We start from the raw sequence: 18,123 nt of genomic DNA on the forward strand, positions 1-18,123 counted from the left end.
ACAGAATTTTTTCTATAGAAGTGGAGGTTTTTTCGTATGAGAAGGTTCTCTATAAGGTAATTAATAAAAAGACTTTGTTTATTAAAAGAATAAGGTGTTTTTACAAATGTTGATACTGTGGAAAAAGCTTGCAAACCTTGGCATGGATGATCATTTGTAGCAGACTTCAGCAATTTGCATAAATAAAGCTTTTGGAGAGGAAATTAAATTGGAAAAGGTTATGGAACAGGATTTGGAAAAACCTCAAGGCACAGAGACATTGAAGAAGCTTCTGTCCAGTTGCAGAGCAGAAGGGACTCACATGCAGCACCTGTCAGGGCTGAGGATAGAAATGACAGCAGCAATGCTGCTGCTGATCTGGCTGCTCTGTGGCGTGACTTCTTGCTGACCTCATTGCCTGTCAATGGTGTTTAACATCTTACCTCACCAGTTTCCAGAAAGGCCCAAAATTTACAACCTGAGAGTGACTTTCTATCATATTCAGTGTATGGACATTTTTTAAACACCTTTTTCTCTCAAAACTGGTGTACTTTTTGTAGGTTTGGTATTTGTTTTCTTCACTGTCATAGAGCTGTCTGTCTTAAAGAGTTCCACTGAGTAATGTGAAGGAGGGATTGCAAATTAGAATGTTTATTTACAGGCATTGGAAGAAATTACACTTGAGTTCTTCAATCCTCACTCATATAACAGTTATTAGAGATGAGATATCTGTTTTACTCTAAAATAATGTTTTGAGAAGGGGGAAGAAGTCATTGCTTGACATTTTCACTAAGCATTGCTAATGTGTATGTATAGATATTTCATAATATTGTAGTTCTGTGCTTCTCAACACTGAGGAAAAAAATCCCTGTAGTTTATTTAAAAATCATAATATACACTTTAATTACATATCACATTTTCCTTTGAGTACCATCAGTGAATATCTTTAGCAAGTACACTTCAGTCACTGAAGTAGATGGCTTTTTGTTGCTGAAACTGAGAACAAATCCTTGACATTCTTGTAGTAACATAAGGATAGCACTGTCACCAACATTAGATTCTTATGCTAGTCTGCCTTTCTCAAATAGGTGTTTGGAAGAGGAGTAAAAGAAACATCAGAGATAAAAAGGAAGCTGTGGAGAAAAGAAAGGATAGTTGTAAACATGCCAATGAAAATCTATTTTCAAAATATAGGCTAGAGCAAGTAACTTGTTTGTGACGCTGGATGGCAATTGGAAAAGTGAACACAATTAGTCATAAGAATAAAAACATTCAATGGGATGTATTACCGTTTAATTTATGTGACATTTACAGCCTCCTAAGAATCACCTTTACTTTCTATTTGGAGCCATTAATCCATTGGATCCTAATAAATTAATTTGGGACCTCAAGTAACCTTCCTCCTGTTTGTCTAAAATTCTAACCTTGTAATTGCTTGCCCTACTGTAAAGTAAGATATAAATGAAAATAGGACATTTAAAATGTTCTGCATTGCTACTTCAACGCTGACAGTAGCATTGGGTCAATAAGTTTTTTTCTTGCCAGGTGCAGAAAATGATGTTTGTAGCAATATGACAGAGATCCAGTTTGACAAACTTTTCAGAAGTGAGAAACTGGATGACACCCTGTAAAAATATCAAGGCAGATTGGATAAAATAGTAATTCTTTATCTACTAGTTCAGTCATGGTATGCATTGGATGGAAATGGATTTGCTTCCCCTGGAGTGATTTTGATAAGAAATGATTGCCATTTCCTATATTGACAAATATAGGAAAGTGTCTATATATTGGAAAGTGCATAAAGTGTCTGAATATATTTTTTTATGTGTAATCTTTTAAACATAAAAAAAAGCTGTATCTTTATGGATTTATTTCTTAGCCAGCTTTTAGACATTGGTATTAACAGAAGATGGGAGATTCAGATTTTTCTCATGACTTTGTAACCCAAGAATTGTAAGGAGAGTCTATCACATATAGATGTGTCTATCACATTTTTTGATCTTTTATGGTGTTCTCCTCCCTCTAAGATTTGAAATCTGGTGATAAGGATGCACAGATCATCTGGTTCTTGATATCCAAAAAGAGTAACTTTATTGAAAATAACTTTCTGTGAGGGAAGAGGAAAAAAATAATGGATTTTCTGGCTTAAACCTGGCAGGGAGTAAGGACCACACAGCTGCTCTGTCACTCCCCCTCCTGTGGGATAAGGGTGAGAAAGGGAAGGGTAAAAGTGAGAAAACTCATAAAGACACTTTAATAGAAAAAGCAAAAGCTGCTCACACAAGCAAAGGAAAGGAAGGCAATTAATTCACCATTTCCCATGGGCAGGCAGGTGTTCAGCCATTGCCAGGAAAGCAGGGAACCATCACATGTGGCAAAGGTGATGTGGGGAGACAGACTACATTGCTCCTGATGTCATCCACTTCCTTTTTCCCCCCAGATTTATTGCTGAGCATGAAGTCAGATGACGTGGTACATCCCTCTGCTTAGTCAGGGTGGCCTGTCCTGGTTGTGTGTCCTCTCATCTTCTTGTGCACCCCCGGGAGGGATGGGGTAAGGGCCAGAAAAAGGCCTCAACACCAGGCAAGTGCTGCTTAGCAAGAAGGAAAACATCCCTGAGGTATCCACACTGTTCCCAACAAAAATCCCAAACACGGCACAATAAAAGATACTGCAAAGAAAATTAATTCTACCATAGACAAAATCGGTACAATGAGAAAATGAATAGAGGGATTCTAGTATGTTATGCACCTAGTGGGATTAAGTGGTGAGATTTGTTTTTGCCTTAGTTGAATAACATTTTTAAGTATTAATTATTTTACAGAAATACTTTGTGTTTGTCCAAACTATTACTTTATAATGACAAAAAACTATATGAAAAATATCTCAGGTATATGCTGCACATATCTCTATATATTTCACATTTTGAAAGGGTTTGCCTTCAAATACACAGAATTATCAAATTTCTGTTGTCCTAAGAAGAACAGGGTTTTTTTTCCAGATAGTGTTCTTAGGTATCTGGGTGGTATATACGTCATTATTTCAGTTATATCAATATCATATCAGAGGCTGAGATGGAAATATATTTATAACTGAACAGACACTTTGAGAACATTTCTAATTCTAAGAATGGGAACTAGAGAATTTCTTTTTTTTTTTTTTTTTTTTTTGCAGTCCTCTTGTGGTTACTCATTTGTGATCTCTACAAGAGAGAATTCACTTGCTGTTCTTGAGATTTGGTAAATTTACAGAAAAATATTTTTTAGAGAAAAATGTGTAGATACTGCCTAGTACAGCATCACTTATTCAGAAATATCAAAATATTGCATATAATATAGGACAAGGTAGGAATAAGTCTGTGTAACGCTTTACAAAGTCTTAACTGCAAAGATCAATATATCATTAATCACTTGTAAATTCTTTCCATTTAAAAAGAGGACTGTTGTTTAAAAAAACATAAAGTAAATTATCAGCTGTCCATATTTTAGTGAAACAGTCTCTTGTTCTAAAAAAACAGTCTCAAAACCCCAAAACTCAGAGACCAGATGGTAATTGACAGGCAGAAGTTATTCCTATATACTAATTGTATTTCTCTTGTACAATTTTTATCCAGTCACATTAAATACAAATAAACAATATTTTTAATAGAAATATGTTTTTAATTCTAATTGACTTCCAATTGTAATTAAATTATAAACATTTGTTTTGCAATTATATAAGTATTTTATTCATCTTAGATCCAAAAAAGAAAAAAAAGAGAGGTAATTAGAAACTGTTGTAAATATTGCATGCATCAATTACTTATTTAAAACCACAGAATTCACAGTACATCAGGTATATTGCTATAAATCATTGAGTTTTACTGGGATAATTGTAATCCTACAGGAATATGTCAGGAAAAATATTGATTTTCTAGCTGTTTGTGGGAATGTATCATTTTAATTAGGACTGTTTGTTGTTTAACAAAGGAAGTAATTGGATAAACCTATAAAGTATGAATCCATCTTCCCTTTGACCATGACAGCTACTTTGCTATTCTAAAACAGTATTCCTAAACTCTCAGACAGCTCCTTGTGATCTTGCTAGCTAAGTGTGACATCATATGCATTGTTTGGATTTTGTTTTCTGGATTTTTGGTTTTGTTGTGGGTGCAGTTGGAGTATTATTGGACCAAAACATCAAGACTCATTGTCACTTTGGATATGGTGTGGACAGGCCAAGAATCTGCCTAGCAGGGCCTCTTGCAGGTTTGTATTTTCAGTTTGGACTAAAAAGAGCTGTTACGTAAAAATTAGTCTGGCTTGATGTTACATGGGATGTGCAGGGCTGGCCAGTACTGGTTGAACAGCTAATATTGGTTGCTGTTTTATGAGTGTCCATCAGCCATGTAAAAGGAATCTGTAGTGATAGAGGAAAAAAAAAAATAAAGGAAGAAAGAAAAAAAACACAGAAAAAATTAGCAGAGGTTATTGGAGGGGACTTATCAGAGAAACAGAAGTGAATTTCCTTGAAACACAATATTGAAAAGAATGAGCAATAAAATAGAAATTAATAGCAAAACAAAGTCTTGTTAGTTTTCGCTTGTTTTCTCTTCAGAATATATTTTCTATCTTCATATAATATTCCTGCTAATATATACTTTGCTGAATAAGCATTCCTACAGCTGCAAAATTTTTACATGCACACATACTTACATATACAGAAACAAAACAAATAAGACTCTGTACCCAGAACTGGAACCTTTACCAGCTATCCAACCACCTCTCAGATGGCACTTACAATAAAGCCTTTACTGTCTAAAAAGCTCCAGTGTTGTAATCCCAATTCCAGAGCCATTCATGGAATTTCCTGACAGAATTCAGATGAAAAAGAAACTAGCTAACACTAAAAATCTTTACAAAAGAATTTTCTCCATATTTCTCAAATTTTTATTTTATCTTGATATTCTGTTACTCCTAGTTCCTGATTATTTTAACAAATAATTACAGACCATTTATTTGCTTGTATGACTCTTTACTTCATTCATCTAGATTTCAGTTTTATCCAAAAGGAGAATTTCTCATTTCTCTTGGCTGAAAAGGATCATCCAATGCTCGTTTTAAATAATATGCCAATAAACACTGTAGGTGCTGTATATCACCTGCCAATTGCCAATTCACTCTATTCCAGTGTTCCAGTTCCAGTTCAGAAGACTGGTTGGCCAAAAACTGTTACGTTTCAAAAAACAACATGTTGTCAAGGTAAACCTTACATAAGTTCTCACCTCCAGATCATTGCTTTATGAATAGTAAAACCAAAATCAACCAACCAACCAACCAAAACCAACTATAAACCAAACTAAACCAAAACAAACAAAAAAAACCCAAACAACCAAAACAAACAAAAAAAATCAAACCAAAAATAGCAGAAAGTTACTTTGAAAACATCTCGGCTTAATTCCAAGGTCTGGGTAGTTTTGCAGGCATTTTTCAGTTTTCTTCCCCTTGCAGCTCTTTTAAGTACAAGGTAATCTGTAATTACATGGGATTATTCCTGGCTTTCTTGAGTCAAATCACTGTGTCCATTCATTTTCAGTTGTTCTGGAAGATCTCTACTTTCTGAGTTCAAGCAAATATAGCTGCACACACACCACTATGGGCTAATCATTCCTTTTAATTTACACGGAGTCAGACTTTTTTGGTTGCTACTTAGTCCCTCTCCTTGCAAAAAGTCATTACTTTGGAATGTCTTTATGCCTTACACCATGGATATTGCTACTTTATGACTTGCTGCTAAGCAAGATTTAGGTGTAGGAAAGGAGATGCAGGGTGCTGATTCCCTTCAGTCCTAATTTTTCTTCTCACTCTCCACTTTATCCTGTTTGTCAGTATGAGCGCTGTTAAATTACTGATTCTCCAGACACTGAAACTGTGAAACAAACCTTCAAGTTGCAACCCCTCATGCAGAAGTTGCAAATGTCCTCCTGAGTTTGCCTTATTTCTTGGATGTTTTGAAGAAAAGGGCTGCTTATGCTGACCCACATCACTTCACTTAATATTCCATTGACACACAGGTTTGTTTCTTCATTTGGTGCAGCAAAGCAGATATTTTCCCTATGGACTAAGGAGATTTTGCTTGTTACTTTATTTTGTAGTCGCTCATTAGCTCACACTCAATTATGTCATTGTTCTGTTGTGGCATTGGAGTCCCTGGGTGAGCAAGGATAGGTTGGATTCAATCTACACAGGGACACTCAGCCAATGTTATCCAGTTCTAAATGCAGATGTGTCGCTGGCCAGAGAGCTGGATGGGGCTAAGGCCTCAACCAATCACATGTGTAATTTGAGGTCCTGTAAAAGGAGCTGGAGGAATAAACTGGAGGCTGTTTGTCACATGGAGCTTTGGTGTGTTATCCCTGTCTCCAACCACTGACCCCACAAAATGTGGATTTTAAACCTAATATTCTATTACTTGAGTTATGCAGCTAAAATAATTTATAAATTTATTTATTTATAATTTATAAAATAAAATAATAGTATATTTATATCTCGCCAGAGCATTGCTTTATCCTACAGGTAGGAGCTTACTATTGTTTTCTTGTGTACCACACATCCTCCTTACTGAGAAGGCAAATGATCTCACTTGACTAATAGTAAATGTGTTGCTAGTCATATATTAATGACCTCACCAAGCAGCCTTGGAACAGGGCACACAAGTATGGGATACAGAAGAAAAGCCTCTCAGAAGAAGTTAAATGAAAGACCACTCAGTATTGTATGCTGAGACTTCAGAAGGTGCAATTTGCCTTCTTGCCTATGACATAATTTCTCTGCAATCGCAGATGATCTAGAATGACAGAACAACATTTTATTATTGTGTTCTGTAGAGTCAGTAGAAGACAGTATATTCCTTTTCTGTATCATAGATGAAGCAGTAGTGAACACCATAAAGATTGCTAGTGTTGCTGTAACTAATGATCCAAGATGTTATAGATGAGGTATAACTCTTTTAATAATGTCAAAATATTTTGCTAGCCTATCTGGATGTATTTGACAAAAATGAAAACCGTAATCCAAAATATTCTTACAGGCAGAGAAACACTTTCTATCTGAAATTGAAAAAAAGGGAGTTTATATAGAAGTTGAAGAAATTTCTCTAATTTAAATTGGATAGCTATCAATTGCATTAATTCTGCAAAGAAAATATGTATATACGTATATATTTGCCACCAATGAAATAGATTGGTATGAACATAGTGTTGTGGAGAATAACAAGAGATATTTAGCTCTCAAGGGAAAGAGACATTTAGTTTGTTCATAACCTGCAGACATACAGAGGTTAAAAGGGAAGGGAGAGAGAATGTGATGCACAGTAAAGAGATAAACTCACTTGAGTTCATTGCTTTTTCTCCGAGATGAGTTTTGAAGTTCTGTTCCAGGTTTATCTTTGAAAGGTGTTTTGTTGGTTACCCTTGAAGATCAGGAGAGAAAGACCACAGAGGAAATAACTGTTTTGAATAAAATCCTTTTAGTGGCAGCTAGATATAGCCCTTACCAATTACCCATGCAAGGTCGTTTCCAGTCCAAGTGATTGCTGATTTCCACTCATGTATTTCTCAGAAAAGCACACAGCAAAGAGTGTGAAATGTGCAACATTATGTGGGGAAAAGAAAAAAAAAGTAGAATTCAGTGATTTAGTTCTCCAGAGAAGTGTTCTTCTTGGGAAAAGTTTCTCCTGACATTATCACATTATTGATGCCGGCCTTACAAGTGTTTTTCAGCACATTGATTTTTTTCCTGAAATAATTTTCAAGTATTTGTTTTTTTCAAGAAGTATTCTCTGTCGATGACACTTGGACAGGAAAGAGTAGTCATGTCCTTATTTGGCTTTTATCACAAATCTAGTGGCTCTCTTCAGGCTTTCTCTGCAATAGTCCAATATTATTACTGTCTCCTCAGATGCTATGGTCAACACCAAAAAGTGACAATATATAGAAGGCCAGCAAACTAACATATATATCTCTGTATAACCATCAAACATGACAAATGTATCAAAAAAAAAGTTGTACAGTACAAATATGTTCTTAAACGTCAAAAGATTTGTCCAGTGAATATTTCTGAAATCCACAGGTTTAACTGACTTTTCCAGCTCAGCTTGGGAGTCCAACAGAATCTATTGCATTGGCCTGACCTCTTGTACCTTGAAAGCTGAGACACAAACAGAGATTGTATAAAGCATAGAACTATACTACAGAAGGCATTCAGAAAACACTTGATCCAAGTGTGGAACCCAGGGTCAGACTATGCATAATTTAATTTATCTTATCAATGTCTACCTCCCTTTTTATACAGTAGAGATAGTATGTGTATAAATGATGTTTTCTGAGCATGAAAAGCACTCTTGAATGCCACTGTAACTATAGTAGAGTTTTATAGCGCACAGAAATATTTTTAAGTGAAAATTTCCTTGCCTCCAAAATTTCTAATTGACCTGTGTCCATCATCAGTTTATCAGGTCCATGCTTATGTTCTACTTAAGAGCAGATATCCTTTCACAATACCAGTCAAGACACATCCTTTTCATTACAGAGATATGCAAAAAAAGGTAATTTTTTTAAATATGATTTGCAGGTTTTTGCATTTAATCCCTCTGGAAAAGTAATTTTGAAAAATGTCAGATGCAGCCTGCTGTGTAGTGGTTTAAAGCAAGAACCATTTGAGATGAAGGAGCTCTTCTTGCATGCCTCATACAACAGATAGTTTCACATTGCATAGGCAACAGCAAATATTTTAATTCCTGAATTCAAAACACTTCATGATGCTGCAGTGTACTGCAGGTTGTCTAATGTAAGGCACAATAGGCTACAGACTGTTATAAACTATGCATGTATCTGTTATATTCTTAAGATATTTCTTGTCATGGTTTGACATTTGTAACAGCTTATGAACAAGCTTATAAAGGAGGATCCATAATTCTGACTTGCTGAAAGTGAAGAAATTTTGATCATTTCATCCAGCCACAGCAAACTAGTATAATGAATATTAACACTCCTTACAATTTTTTTTCCTATAATATCAGATCATCATGGTCCAACAAACACCAGTTACCCCATGAGGAGACTTTTGCTTTCCTAGATTAACTGAGAAAAATACAAAAAGCCATAGCAGAATTTTAGCATGCTAAAATAAAGTAATTGACGCAAGGTGAAACTTCAGGCACTTTAGGAAACATTTATAGGACAGAAATCCAAATGCATTGCAAATGTACCTTCTTGTCTTTCAAGATTTTATTTTTCTTCCAAATATGAGTTTTATGAAATTTGTCAATAACTGAATGAATTTTGTAATACATACACTTTTATTTAAATAAACTTGGGAAATAAAATCATGTATTTTACAAACTTGCTTAAAATTTGATCCCCTTTTTAATTTCAGCTGTGATTTTTCATGAGAAATGGTTGCTTCCATTTCTTCCTGACTGCTAAGAAAGAATGTAATCCTTCTGCTATCATCTAATTAGCAGGAATGTGACTATCCATGCTGCAGGCACAGGCACTAACACAAGTTTGAGGAGCCACTGTGTAGACATCAATGAACACTTTATTAAATTACACAGTTTTCTAAGCAGGCACAGTCTCTCAATGCCCCAATTCTTTACGCTTTAGTGAACTGCCTGTGCTCTCTAAAGCTGTAAGGTTTCAGCCTGAGCTGAAGATATAAACTCCTGATGAGATTAGAGTGAGTTTTTAGATATTTGGCACGCTTCTGTGCTTATTCTATTTCCCTAATAAGGCTTAGAGTTTGCTGGCAGGTGAAAGCATTGGATAGCAAAGGCTAGGAGATTTAAAATTCCACCTGCCCTGAAGGAAAAGAATGTCATTCTCTTAACTGTTCAGCATTATTCATTATAATTCACCCTGCTCAGGCAAATTTCATTAGAGGGGGAAGGAATAGTCACCAGGTCTAGATATTCAATGATCTCTCAGGTTTTATTCTTGGCAAAATTAACATGGAATTTTCTGATATTTTTATTTCCTGAAAAGCCATGGTCTGTCAAAGATGAAATGTAAGGAAAAATAAAAAGAAAATAGGGATAGATGGAGGAAGTGGCGGAAGGAAGTGGCGGAAGGAAGGAAGTGGCAGAAGGAAGTGCAGAAGGAAGGATGGCGGGAAGGAGGAAGGGAAGGAAGAAGTGGCGAAGAAAGGAAGTGGAAGGAAGTGGCGGAAGGAAGGAAGTGGGAAGGAAGGGGAAGGAAGTGGCGGAAGGAAGGGAAGTGGCGGAAGGAAGGAAGAAGTGGCGGAAGGAAGGAAAAGGAAGGAGAGGAAGGAAGGAAGGAAGGAAGGAAGAAGGAAGGAAAGGAAGGAAGGAAGGAGAGGGAAGGAAGGAAGGAAGGAAGGAAGGAAGGAAGGAAGGAAGGAAGGAAGGAAGGAAGGAAGGAAGGAAGGAAGGAAGGAAGGAAGGAAGGAAGGAAGGAAGGAAGGAAGGAAGGAAGGAAGGAAGGAAGGATCAAATACTAAAAAGCTATAACTGCTTTGGGATTTCAGTTAGGTTTTATAATACACGAAGCAGAGGACTACCCTCTTTGTAAAAGAAAAATCTCTACTAATAGTAAATATGGATGTTTTAGAAGACAGCATGGCTACAGGTTAAACACAAAGAAGATTATTATTTAGGAAGATATACATGGGATGAATTGGAGGAAGAAAGAGCTAAATTCACTATCGGGGAGAGTATAGCAGACAATTTATGGGATAAATGCAACTACAAATTCTTATGGAGGGAAATTCAGAGGTCTAGCAAGACCTTCTCTAAACCATGTGTCTAGGACTGTATCATTTGATGTGGAAAAGCATGTTATGCTGGCTGGCAAGCAAGAGGATTTCAGTTGCTCTCAACCCACAAAAGCAAATCTAAAGCCACTTTAGAGATTAAATCAGATAAATGGAAAAGGATGTAGTTGATCTGGAATGAACAATCCATACTCTTACAGGAGAATAGGGTGACCAGTGGTAGCAGTGGCACCAGACATAGAAAGACATAATGAAAAGGAATAATGGCATGGAAAAAAAAAGGATAGAATTCAATGGGATGAAACTTGAAAGTATCTTGAGAAATACTCTGGTCATACCAGCTACAGGCAGCCCATTTCAGAAAGCAGTTTGCTCGGACTGTCCTTCAAATCCTTCAGTCACATCTCATTTCAGCTGCCAGATATCCCTGCAAATATATAGGAAGCTTTAGTTAGCACTTAACCTAAATCACCGTGGCTGTGAATGAAGTAAATTGCTTAGACTATCAGTGGTGTGCATTGAAAATAATTTCTTAATTTCAAGAAGTGGTTCTAAAAACTACAACCATAGCCCTTTCTTCCTTTTGTTTTCTTTCTGTAGACTGGGTAGCTAGGTGTAGTTGTTCTTTCCTTAAAAATTATTTTTTTCCCTAATATTTTGTTGCTAGCCTGATGTCTAATAATTTGCATGTTATAAATAATTAGATGTGTGCTCAAAACTGAGTGCTGAATTTACAATGGGGCTGAGTGGAGAGGAAGGATTATTTCATACTTCTTAAAAATAATATTCCTGTCCACATATCTTCTTTCCCATTTTCTTTTTCTTCTTTTTGAAGACAAGTGATAAAAAATCCACTATATGGAGATTGTTCAAAACCATCATACTTCTTCTGCATTATACTCTCCAGACCTGTGCCTGGGTACTTGTTGAGAGGACAGGGTTAAAAGCAGAAGAATGTCAAAGGGGAATGGTAGAATCTCTCAGGTGACCTTGCTTCGGGGAATGCCAAGGTCTGGAGAATAACAATGCAGGAAACCTCACATACTACACCTGCTGCTGATGATGTCTGTCAGTGGTTTGAGAGATTTGGAGGCAGTCTCACAGATGTGCTTGAGCTCCCTGCTTTGGGAGAGATCAAAGCAAAGATCATAAAAGCCACAGATGAGATCAGAGCATGGTGGTAAACTACATGTGCACAGGGCCCTGAGAAATGTGTGTAAACAGCAGGGCTGCTGTCCATCAGGGTGGACTGAGCCTGATGGTGCCTGCATTCCCTCCTGGCTGTCTCTGCCCAGTGTTGCTTCAGGATCCTCTGGTTAGTGAGTAATGAAATTATTTTATTCTTTTCGTTTCAGACATGGGTTTGTGGTTGTTCTGGCTGCCTGCCTGTGTCAGCTCAACACAGTCGTTTATTGTTATGCTGTGCAACCTCTTATGATCTTTCCACTTTTTTGCTACATCCTGCAAATTTCAGATAGTGGCTTTATTTTTTTTTTTTAATACTTTGATTTTCTTTCTTTAATTCAGCAGGGAGGGCTTATACACTCTATAAATTTACTAAATTAACTCTATACTTTTTCATCTTTATCATGCAGAAGAGTACTGAGTAGCTACCCTGTGGAACTTTGACTCAGTATATGCAATCAGATAGGAAAGAGTTGTCTAGAAGGGAGAGCAGAGTGCCACATGTAATAAAATGCAGGGAGTACCTCACAATTTACAACAAATAGAAAGATTCAAATAATGTTTGCATGTTCACAAGCCACCCACAATTAGTCACTGCTGCATGTATGACTTCTCCCCCAAAACTTTAGTGACAGTGGTAAATTTGACTGTCTGTGTAGAAAACTGCTATAATAGTGTGGCACTCTCAATGTCTTACTGTCAGAAAAGGTATATTCACTGTATGTAGAGAGCTAAGAATTATTGTTAGCTATTGTTATCCAGATAACCTAATTAACACAAAAAATCCTCATTCATAAACAGTCAAAATTGTTATGCAAAATAACTTACTAATGCCTTCTGCCTTTTCTCTGGTCTTCTGCTCACTCTTTGAATGTCCCACTCTGTCTTAAGCCTAAGGGTTCCACTCTTCTGTAAGAAGACAAGGGAGATGTTTTGATGAGGCACCCAGAGATTTTTAGAGGGTGGAGGACTATATTCTTCACAGGAGGGGAACTGGGAGGAGTGGGTTTCAATACCTTTTTCCTCTTCAGTTTAACATCACTGGAGTTATCTTTTCCATGTTTTGGATTTCTCTTCATTTAACTATAGTTGTGGATATCCACTTACTGAACTACATAGATTGCATCCTTAACCTTCCACTTTGAATTTAGTATAGTGCATGTTTACTTGTTTTGGTTTTTTTTAACAGTTAGAATTTTTAGTACATAAATATACTTTAAAAAAAGACATAAGGCATGCTTATATATAATCTCCCGTAGCCCAAAAAATCGGCTTCTCTGGCAAAAGTTGTAAAGTTCAGTATTTCCTTTTCCTTTGTTTTCTCTGCTTGTTTGTCAGTACCTTTCTCCCCAAAACACTCCTTTGAATGAAGTAGTTTTGAGGATTAGGAAATATTATTAGTATTAAAAATTATAATAACTTATCCCTGAAATGGTAGTTGTTGGGCTTTTTTTAGTGTAGCATTGGACTGTGTATATTCAACTCAAATTCCTAAGCAGATTAATGGTTACAGGACTTCATAAAAAAGACTGAATTATAGGGTTCAAAGGTATAACTGACTACTTTGCAAATTCCTGTTATAATTCAATAATTTGAAGTGTGGTCACTGTGATGTGCAAGAGTTCTGCTAGAAGCTATGAAATAAGCAGCTTATTGACAATTTACCAATTATCTTCTTAGTTCAGAATCAAGCAATTAAATTACGAATCACTTCAGTTGACTTCATTGGGATATAATACATAAAGTAATAAAGATAAATCTATAATACAAGAAATTATGAGATTAGAATCCGTTATGAATTGATCATTTGACAGACCTAATTTGTCTGTTTCAAGTACTCTTAAAATTCTTTATAAAAATGTATAGTCTTCTTTTCCCTTAAGGCAAATCTAACACCAATGGGTTGCACATACAGAAAGATTTGCTGTGTTTTGAGTTGCAGGCTGTTGCAAAGCTTTCTTTTTAAACTGCTTGCTTCATGACACTATGCTCTAAAGCATTAGAATTTCTGATTTTGATAGAGATGGCAAATAAATGAGCACAACTAAATTACCTGAGCTGAAGGCTCTTTGTGAGGCTCAGTGAACATACAGATTTTTTTGCACTTAGCTGTCCTGTTACTTCTATTTTTACTAGCTTGTTAAATAGTCCTTATTACTTCAAATCTTAGCCAGAGGTTTGAATTTCATTTCTGACACCATAAATCAGGAACCAGAGTTCTAATGAAATAGAGGCACCTTAGCAAGTTGCCTCTATTGCCTAAGTCAAGGAGGAACCAAAATGTAGCAGTGGCACCAGACATTATGGAATTATGGCTCATGGCTGATGGCCATAGGAACTTTGGCACTAGGCTGAAGGCTAGAGGAACTATGGTATAAGGTCTGGAAACTGTGTTGGTAACTCTCTACCAGTGGCTGGAGAGGGCCAAAAAAATTGGTGAAGTAAGACAGAAAGTAAGAAAAGTTTCTCACTGTGGCTCTGTATAAGAATAGCACTGTTGGCATCAGCTCTGCAGAGCAAGTGCAAAACAAGAACAAAATATGCTCTGCTTGCTTCCAGTATAATAAAATTAAATATTATTCTCCTCATGAGATTCCAACACAATTTAATCTAATTTTTCAGAAAGCATCTTCAGTTCCAAAAATTTCTTTCTTTTGTACAAACATAGCAAAAAGGATTGAAAGACAAGATGAGAGCTGTGAGTGGCTCCCAGCTGAAAGAGAAATGGGGAAACAGGATATTGCATAAATATCTTTCCTTAAACAAGCTTTTTGAAATGTCACATAATTAAAATTCAGTTCAAGTTTGACCAAGGTCAAATACAGAACAAAATTCTTAAATGGTAGGTATTCCAATTAAAATTTTTATTGTTTAAATTTGCTCCTCAGAAGAGAAATTTACTAAAAATTCTTTATTAAAAAAATAAACAAACACAGTCTTTTGATCTGTATTAAATTTTCTATTTTAAATTTGGTTCTGCTGAATTCCAGAAGGAACTATATATGAATAACAAAAAACAGACAAAACTAGGACAGAACTTAATCTAGAAATAAAATCCCTAGTGTTAAAGTTCTGTCTCCTGAACCAGTAAGTGGAACTTGGACACATGCATCAGTTAAAAGCATTCAGGACCCATCTTATACAGATGTTAAATCTTATGAGTTTCAAATGTCATGAAGTATGTTTTAGCATTGGAGGGAGGGGTTGAATGAATGAGAAGCAATATATAGTGTTTTTTAAATTTTGTAGAAGTTGAAAATCACATGAATACATTTTGAGCAGCATTAAAACTTTTTTTCTAAGTTCTGAGAGATATAGATGTGATCAACCTATGGAAAGTACTGCCTAATGGTTTTAAAACTGTTACCTGAAAGCTAATGGTGATAGAAATTGTTCCAAGAAAACTCATTAGAAATAATACAAATCCACAAACCTGTATAAACAAGATCACAGTTGGGAACAATGTTCTTCTGTTGTAATTTTACTGTAATTTAGAAGGATATAACACAAAAATATGGGAATTACACAGGAGGATATTACACAGAAATTGGACATATCTGATAGATTTTAAAAGCTGTAATTTTTTTTCCTTTTTTTCTTTTCTATTGTGACAAAAATTCTAGAAGTGATCATCTGGAAAAAGAGGTAGAGAGAGATTTGATGAGAAAGATTGGTGAAACAGTTTAATTTAAAACTATTTAAAGCTATTTTAAACTCTTTAAATTCTTTTTAAAATAAATACTTTAAGCCAGCAAAGCTATTTAAACTCTTCTGAGTTCTCAAACCCTCCCCTAAGTTAAATTTTTTTTCAAAAGTTTGACAGTTTTCCATCTTGTTTTCTAGGGAATTAAAAAGAAACGAAAAAACAACCACACAAACACTGAACAAAACCACCAAAACCCCTAAACGCCAAAAAAGCAAACAGACGAAAAATGTTTCTTCCTCCATTCACTCTTCCAGCACAGAATCCAGATATGCAATCTAATACAGAACTCAGATTTCTGTTTACTTTCTGTAGCTATGGATTAAAAGGTTTCCTTCATGTAATTGTCTTCAAATTTTACCTTTATACAATGCTTTTTATTAGTTTAGTCTGTTTTTTCTTTTTCACTAGCTCATTTTTAAAGGTAAATGTTATTACTTTAGAGTAGACTACTATCAAGCTCATCACGTTTAAAGCAGGAAACTGAACTCCAACAGGGCTCTCAAAGGAGAGAAAAGTCCTTGCTGGTATGTACATCCATTAAGCAGCTGTGCTTGCCAAGTACATTAGCTACTTTTGTGAGTTTAACAAATTTCATCTGAGCTTTCATTCTGCTGACCTAATTTAACAAGAAGGAAATTCAATAACAACCCCTAATATTGAAGCATTATTTCCCAAGAGGCATTTAACAACACTTCTACATCAAATAATAATGTGTGGATAATGGAATATATATACTGAGGGCAACAAGAAAGTGAAAAAAGGGAAAAAAAGAAAGGAAACACTTCCCTCCCACACACACACACACAAAAAGAGAAAGTGAGAGAAGAAAATTCTATATACCCTTTTCAAAAACCCACTAATTTTCAAAATTTTAGGGAAATTGAGAGAGAGAATTTCAACTTTGAATTTTTTAAAGTCTTTGAAAAAAAATATTTCTAATTATCGTGGAATAAATCATTGCCCTCTTCTCTCACTTAGTATACCTTTGTCTTAAATCTTAAATGAACACAAGTATGAGTTGTGATAAATTATTTCCAAGGTGGAGGACCTCCAGTTTGAACATGCTGATATAACTCAGTATATGTAGCATTAGTAACTTATATTAGAAGTGATTGTTCTGTGTATTAATTAAAGTTCACAAATAAGATAAATGTCAAAATTTTAGGAGAAAGGGAAAAGGGGTAAACAAAATTATGCATAACTTGGTGTTTGTTTTGACTATTGAAATGTGTATCTGTTACTGAGAACAAGGCTGGGGCCAAAATCCTTGGTTTTGAGAAGTTGTTTGGACTTCCAAATGCTGGGACAGAGGGGAGAATGTTCTCCTGAGTGAATATAACTTGAAGAAAATAACTGGTTCCTGAAAAGTATCTGTTCAGTTATTAACAGTCCTGCCTACACAGTTTTTAAACTATATCACTATATTTCATAGTGTACCCGCTTTAAAAATCCTGACGTTTTATTATAAGCTCTTTTAATCAACAGAGGCTTACTGGAAATAGCTTGAGTAACACATCAATATCAAACTGAAATACAGGAAGAATTTCTGAAATGTTTACATAGCTCTTCTTTGAAAAATAAAAATATTTAAGATGATAGTGAAATATAGTGTAAAGTTATTGAAAGAAGAGCACATCGCTTACCTATTAAAGTCACTGAAGAGGAGAAAAAAGAACTCAAGCTTGTTGCTATTTGAGTTTTTTGCCACTTGTGGAAGAATGTTCAACCATCATTGTTTTTTATGGGTATGTTAGGAAGAATAGCAAAACCACCCTGATTAACGTTTGCAGAAACTACACGCTATTAAGATGACAAGTCAAAGGTTATTATTGTTTACCGGAGGAAACAATTACCAAATGGTCTCACTAACAAAAACTGCTATTCTTTAAATGCTGGTATAGAAGTAAAGTGAAAAGAACTTGACTGAATTTCTCTTGCTGAAAGAACATCTCATGATTCTGTTAGATGAAGGAACAAATAAAATAAAGCAAAGTGAAAAAACAAAAGTGGAGACAAAAAAAGGGTCTGTTGGGAGAGACTTGCCTTCTCCCTGCAATATCATTTCCTACAATGAGATTAAATTCAGTATTTCAGGATAGTTGGAAAACAGGCAGTCATATTTTTAAAAATGTTTCCTACATTTTAACGCTAACCTCGTATCACTCTATATTGCAAGACCATCTCAAGAACTTTTTCTGTTAAAAAGTTTCCTTTGTACCATGTTGTAGTTCTTCTGATGCATATGATATTTCCTTTTACCATTTAAAATGCCCTGGAGAACTGGTGTTTTACCGTTTGTAATTTCCAAAACTACTTTGTGTTAGAGTTTCATGTCTCTTGATACTAAGATTAATAAAACACTGAAATTCTTGTAAATGAAATTGGGTGGAAAACATTTGAAGCAAAGACAGCAGTATTTAATGTGTAAGTTTCAGCAATATTTATCCACCAGTCTAAATAAAGAACACTCTTAAAAGTTTTGAA

General features: G+C 35.3%; 1 protein-coding gene across 4 annotated transcripts in view; it reads left to right on the forward strand.

The window, feature by feature from the left end:
* Positions 1 to 18,123, forward strand: part of CDH10 (cadherin 10) — a 94,510-nt gene that overhangs the window by 20,591 nt on the left and 55,796 nt on the right. The window contains exon 1 of one of the 4 annotated variants that reach the window (XM_064705454.1): positions 16,149 to 16,163. The exons of the other annotated variants lie outside the window; for them this stretch is intronic. The gene's annotated coding sequence lies outside the window, so the exon portion shown is untranslated. Of the gene's footprint in view, positions 1 to 16,148; positions 16,164 to 18,123 lie in introns of those variants that run through there. 4 annotated transcript variants of the gene reach the window in all.

The sequence above is a fragment of the Zonotrichia leucophrys genome, chromosome 2 (genome assembly GCF_028769735.1).
Source record: "Zonotrichia leucophrys gambelii isolate GWCS_2022_RI chromosome 2, RI_Zleu_2.0, whole genome shotgun sequence".
In the NCBI taxonomy this organism is placed as follows: Eukaryota; Metazoa; Chordata; class Aves; order Passeriformes; family Passerellidae; genus Zonotrichia; species Zonotrichia leucophrys.